Source organism: Bubalus bubalis, chromosome 10 (genome assembly GCF_019923935.1).
Source record: "Bubalus bubalis isolate 160015118507 breed Murrah chromosome 10, NDDB_SH_1, whole genome shotgun sequence".
NCBI lineage: Eukaryota > Metazoa > Chordata > Mammalia > Artiodactyla > Bovidae > Bubalus > Bubalus bubalis.
Genome location: NC_059166.1, coordinates 37,399,003 through 37,405,134, shown reverse-complemented (window position 1 = coordinate 37,405,134; position 6,132 = coordinate 37,399,003).

Genomic DNA, 6,132 nt, shown 5'->3' with positions numbered 1-6,132 from the left:
AGTTAACATCTGTCACCATACATAGTTATAATTTTTTTGTTGTGATGAGAACTTCTAAGATTTACTCTCAATTCAGTTGCTCAGTCATGTCCCACTCTTTGTGACCCCCTGGACTGCAGCAAGCCAGGCTTCCCTGTCCATCACCAACTCCTGGAGCTTGCTCAAACTCATGTCCATCAAGTCAGTGATGCCATCCAACCATCTCACCCTCTGTCATCCCCTTCTCCTTCTGCCTTCAATCTTTCCCAGCATCAGGGTCTTTTCTAATGAGTCAGTTCTTCGCATTAGGTGGCTGAAATATTGGAGCTTCAGCTTCAGCAGCAGTCCTTCCAATGAATAGTGAGTGAAGTTGCTCAGTCGTGTCTGACTCTTTGTGACCCCGTGGACTGTAGCCCACCAGGCTCCTCCGTCCATGGGATTCTCCAGGCAAGAATACTGGAGTGGGTTGCCATTTCCTTCTCCAATGAATATTCAGGACTACTTTCCTTTAGGATTGACTGGTTTACTCTCTTGGTAACTTTCAAATATGCAATATAGTATTATTAATTATAGTCACCATGCTGTACATCATAGCTGTTGCTGCTGCTAAATCGCTTCAGTCATGTCTGACTCTGTGCGACCCCATAGATGGCAGCCCACCAGGCTCCCCCGTCCCTGGGATTCTCCAGGCAAGAACACTGGAGTGGGTTGCCATTTCCTTCTCCAATGAATATTCAGGAGTAATTTCTTTTAGGATTGACTGGTTTACTCTCGTAGTAACTTTCAAATATGCAATATAGTATTATTAATTATAGTCACCATGCTGTACATTATAGCCACAGGACTCATTTATTTTATAACTGAAAGTCTGTAACTTTTGATCCTCTTCATCCATTTTACCCACCTCCCCACTTGCCCACTTCCAGTTTCTGGCATCTACCAGTCGGTTCTCTGTATTTATGATCTCTGTTTTGTCTTTTATTTTTTAATTCCACATATAAGTGAGACCATATAGCATTTTCCTTCCTCTGTCTGACATTTTACTTGGGCTAATGCCCTTAAGGTCCATGCATGCTGTTGCAAATGGCAAGATTTCATTCTTTTTTAAGGCTGAATAATATTTCATGGTATGTATATATCACATTTTCTTTATCTGTTCATCCATTGACAGACAATTAGATTTGCTTCCAGGTCTTGGCTGCAATTAATATAGAAGTGCATTTTTTTTTCAGATTTTTGTTTTCTTTGGATAAATACCCAAGTATGAAATTGCTGGATGATATGGTAGTTCTTTTTTTACATTTTTGAGGAACACCCATACTGTTTTCCATACTGACTGCACCAATTTATATTTCCACCAGTAGTGTACAAGGCTTCCCTTTTCTCCACAACCTTGGCAACACTTGTTATTTTTTGTTGTTTTTTTTTTTAAATTCTAACAGGTGTGAGAAGATATCTCACTGTGGTTTTGATTTTCATTTCCCTGATGATTAGTGATTTTAAGCATTTTTTTCATGCACCTGTTGGCTATCTGTACATGTTCTTTGCAAAAAAATGTATGTTCCGATAGTCTGCCCATTTTTAATCTAATTAATGGTATTTTGATACTTATTTGAATGAGTTCTTTATATATTTTGGCTATTACCTCCTTATCAGATGTATGATTTGTAATTATTTTCTCCCATTCAGTAGGCTGCCTTTTCGTTTTGTGGCAGAGGCTTTTTAGTTAGTTGTAGTCCTACTTGTTTACTTTTGCTTTTGTTGCAAGACTTCTTTAGAGAAACAAAAGCTGGAAGAATTGCGAGCAGATATTAACTACAAAAAATATTAAAGTTCTTAGGTTGAAGGTATATGTTCCGTGAGGGAAAACTATATGTATAAAAAGGACTCAAAAGTGCCAGAAGTGGTAAATTAGTAGTAAATATAAAATATTTTCTTCTTTTTAAATAATAAAATATACATAACATAAAATTTACCATTTTAATATTTAAGTGTACAGATCAGTGGTATTAAGTACATTCACACTATGTACTCACACTAAGTGCATTCACATGACCACCATCCATCTCCAGAACTTTTTCAACTTCCATAAAATTCTTTTTGTTTTGTTTTTTACATGTTTATTTTTTAAAAATACTTTTTATTTTACTTTATTTTATTTTATTTAACTTTACAATATTGTATTGGTTTTGCCATATATTAAAATGAATCTGCCACAGGTATACATATGTTCCCCATCCTGAACCCTCCTCCCTCTTTTTGTTTTGTTTTGTTTATTTTTTACATGTTTAAATGATATTATACTATTTAAAGCAAAAATAATGACAATGTATTTTGTGACTGATGACATATATAGAAGTAAAATATATGATAAGAGTGGGTCGCAAAGAGTCGGACACGACTGAGTGACTGATCTGATCTGATCTGATCTGACCAAGTGCAGGAGATATAAGTTTATACTGTAATGTCCTCACATTATACATGAAGAGGTATATCAAGAATAAATAACTTAAATAATTTAATAATTTTAAAAGCAAATTGTGAAAAGTTGAGAGGCATATTGTAACTTCTAGAGAAGTCACTAAAAATATAAAACAGGGGCTTTTCTGGTGGGTCCAGTGGTTAAGAATCCACATGCCAATGCAGGGGATATGGGTTTGATCCCTGGTCCAGGAAGACCCCATACGCCATGGCCATGGAGCAAGTAAGCCTGGGCACCACAACCACTCAGCCAGCAGTTTGGAGCCTGTGAGCCACAAGTACTGAGGCCAAGTACTGCAACTACTGAAGCCCACATGCCTAGAAGCCTGTGCTCCTCAACAAGAGAAGCCACAGCAATGAGAAACCTGAACACCTCAACTAGAGAGTAGTCTCACCTCCCCACAACTAGAGAAAGCCCTCAAGCAGCAATGAAGGCCCAGTAGGGCCAAAAATAAATAAATAAATAGTAATTATATATACATATATATATATAACAAATAGATATTGCTAATAAACCAACAGTGGAGAAAAAAATTGAATGCTACAAGATAATTATATGATCCAAAAGAAGCAAAAGAGGGAAAAAGTCAAGAAAGAAATGGGACAAACAGAAACCAATAGTAAGTTTGTAGGCTTAACTGCAACCCTATCAATAATTATATCAATTCAAATGATTTAAATGTACCAATTAAGAGGCAAAGACTGTCAGAACAGATAAAGAAGTCCTCAATTACATGTCTACATGAGATATATATTTAATATAATGACATGGGCTTAAAGGTTTAAAAGTTAAAAATGGATAGAGATGTATCATGCATTACAAAGCTGTTATGATTCACTGAGAGAGATATAGCATCACTTATGTTATAGTCTTGCCAAGAATGCATCCCCTGAATTTAATCACAAGACAAACCCAATCAGAGGGTCATCTGTCCCACAAAATAGCTGACCCATCCTCTTCAAAAGTGTCAAAGTTATAAAAGCCTAGCAAAAACTGAGAATTGGCCCAGACTAAGAGAGAGTAATGCTGGGCTAGAAGAAGCAACAGGCTGGAATCAAGATTGCCAGGAGAAATATCAATAACCTCAGATATGCAGATGACACTACCCTTATGGCAGAAAGTGAAGAGGAACTAAAAAGCCTCTTGATGAAAGTGAAAAAGGAGAGTGAAAAAATTGGCTTAAAGCTCTACATTCAGAAAACTAAGATCATGGCACCTGATCCCATCACTTCATGGCAGATAGATGGGGAAACAGTGGAAACAGTGTCAGACTTTATTTTGGGGGGCTCCAAAATCACTGCAGATAGTGATTGCAGCCAGGAAATTAAAAGATGCTTACTCCTTGGAAGGAAAGTTATGACTAACCTAGATAGCGTATTAAAAAGCAGAGACATTACTTTGCCAACAAAGGTCCGTCTAGTCAAGGCTATGGTTTTTCCAGTGGTCATGTATGGATGTGAGAGTTGGACTGTGAAGAAAGCTGAGTGCCAAAGAATTGATGGTTTTGAACTGTGGTGTTGGAGAAGACTCTTGAGAGACCCTTGGACTGCAAGGAGATCCAACCAGTCCATCCTAAAGGAGATCAGTCCTGGGTGTTCATTGGAAGGACTGATGCTAAAGCTGAAACTCCAATACTTTGGCCACCTCAAGCGAAGAGTTGACTCATTGGAAAAGACCCTGATGCTGGGAGGGATTGGGGGCTGGAGGAGAAAGGGACAACAGAGGATGAGATGGTTGGATGGCATCACTGACTCAATGGACATGAGTTTGAGTAGACTCTGGGAGTTGGTGATGGACAGGGAGGCCTGGCGTGCTGCTATTCATGGGGTCGCAAAGAGTTGGACATGACTGAGCAACTGAATTGAACTGAATTGAGCTGAAGGGAGAGTACAGAGCCCTGTAAGAGGTGATTCTGAGCTGGATTCTTTAAATATTAATAAACATTATTGGGACAATTGCAAACTTTAATAGGGTCCAAAGAAGTGGCCTAAAGAGTTAAACCAGTTAGCTGATAATGTTGCATCAGTGTTTACTTTCTGATCTTGATGACTGCATTTTTTTTTTTTTTAATGTAGGAGCATGTTGAATGTCTTTGTAGGAGATACATGATTAAGTATTCAGGCCATTGAGGCTTCAGATTGGCAATATATTTTCACATGGAACAGGAAAGAAATTCTTTGTGCTACTTATTCACCTCTCCTATATTTGAGAATTTTTTTGGAGTTTAAAATTGACTATAAAAAATGGACAATAATTGCAATAACATTGAACTTCTCAATAGATGCTAGAGATAGAGGGGTAGTGGCTTCAAAATTATGAGGGAAATTGTTTTTCAACAAAGAATTCAACACCCAAACCATCTATTAATCAAGCATGAGGGTAGAAGAGCAACATTTTCAGATACACAAGAACTTAGAAAGCTCTGTCAGAACTTAAGAACCTACTCTATTAAAATAAGGGAAGAAAAAAATACATCCATTGGTGAAGAGATGTATTAAAATGGTAGCATTCAGGTAGCCTAAAGTGTTAAAAGAGGGGGCCAAGAATAGTCAAATCAACAGGTGGACAGTAGGAGGTATGGAAATTACTATTCTTCATTTAAAAATGGGTACATGCATTATTTTAATGATGATGTTAAAGAATTATATTCATTAAAATAAGTAAAATGTGAGAAAGTGAGTGAATGAGTAAAGACAGTATGTAAAGGCTATCCTTAACAATAAAAGGATGGAGAATGCAGGAAACAGCTAGAGAAGGAACACAGGTTTGAGACATTTTTTTTCCTTCTAAATTAAGAGAAATAAGCATGATTTTATAATCTGAAGGAAAACCAGAAAAGTGGGTGATCAAATAAAAAGTTCTAGAAGAAGTGCTTTTTCAATTATGCTGGTAGAAAGTACATGATATGCCATGTAGATAGAAATAATTTGTAGTCTTGTGTGCCATAGAGAGCCCCACTTTTCCCCATACAGATCATCTGTTAAGGAAAAATGGGACCCATAGAATAAAGAGGATTTCGAAGCTTGGTTTAGATCTGAAGTCATATTTGTGGCTCATAGTTGAGGGAGCTGAAAGAGTAACACATTGGATTGCTGAGCAGCATTGGATGGTCCAGTTGAAAAGACAAACACACATTTTCAATAGCACTAGCTGCATAATTGTATACTTCTTTTTCCTCAAGTGTTATCACAGTTGTGGGTATAGGGATTTGAGACTTCACTAATGGATACCAAGTGATAACCAAGAGGGTTGTCTAAACTTTTCCAGGAGAAAAGGAAGTGAAACTATATGGGGATGATAGGCAGAATTAAGAGGGAGGGATTAAAAAACTGGAGGTCAAGTGCACTGAAATAGTAGTCAGAGTGAGCTTATAGGAGCCCCAAACTAGGATGTTGTGAAATCATATGCCAGGCATGAATGGGTTTAGTGAGAGGGAGACTTGGGATTGGTTCTGATGGTTTTAAAAATTTGCCATCCCAAGGAAGCTCTTTGGTGGAAAAGAAATCAATAAAATAACCAGGGTTCATTGTGTAGAAGGAAGAAAAGCAGCAAGTGGTGCCCTGGGAACGTGAAGTTTCTTCAGTTGTTTTCAGGAAGTCAGGCTGACTTAGGGTCTCTTCGCTGTGTCCTTTCGATCTCGGGGCTGACATTTCTTGGATGAATCAAACTTC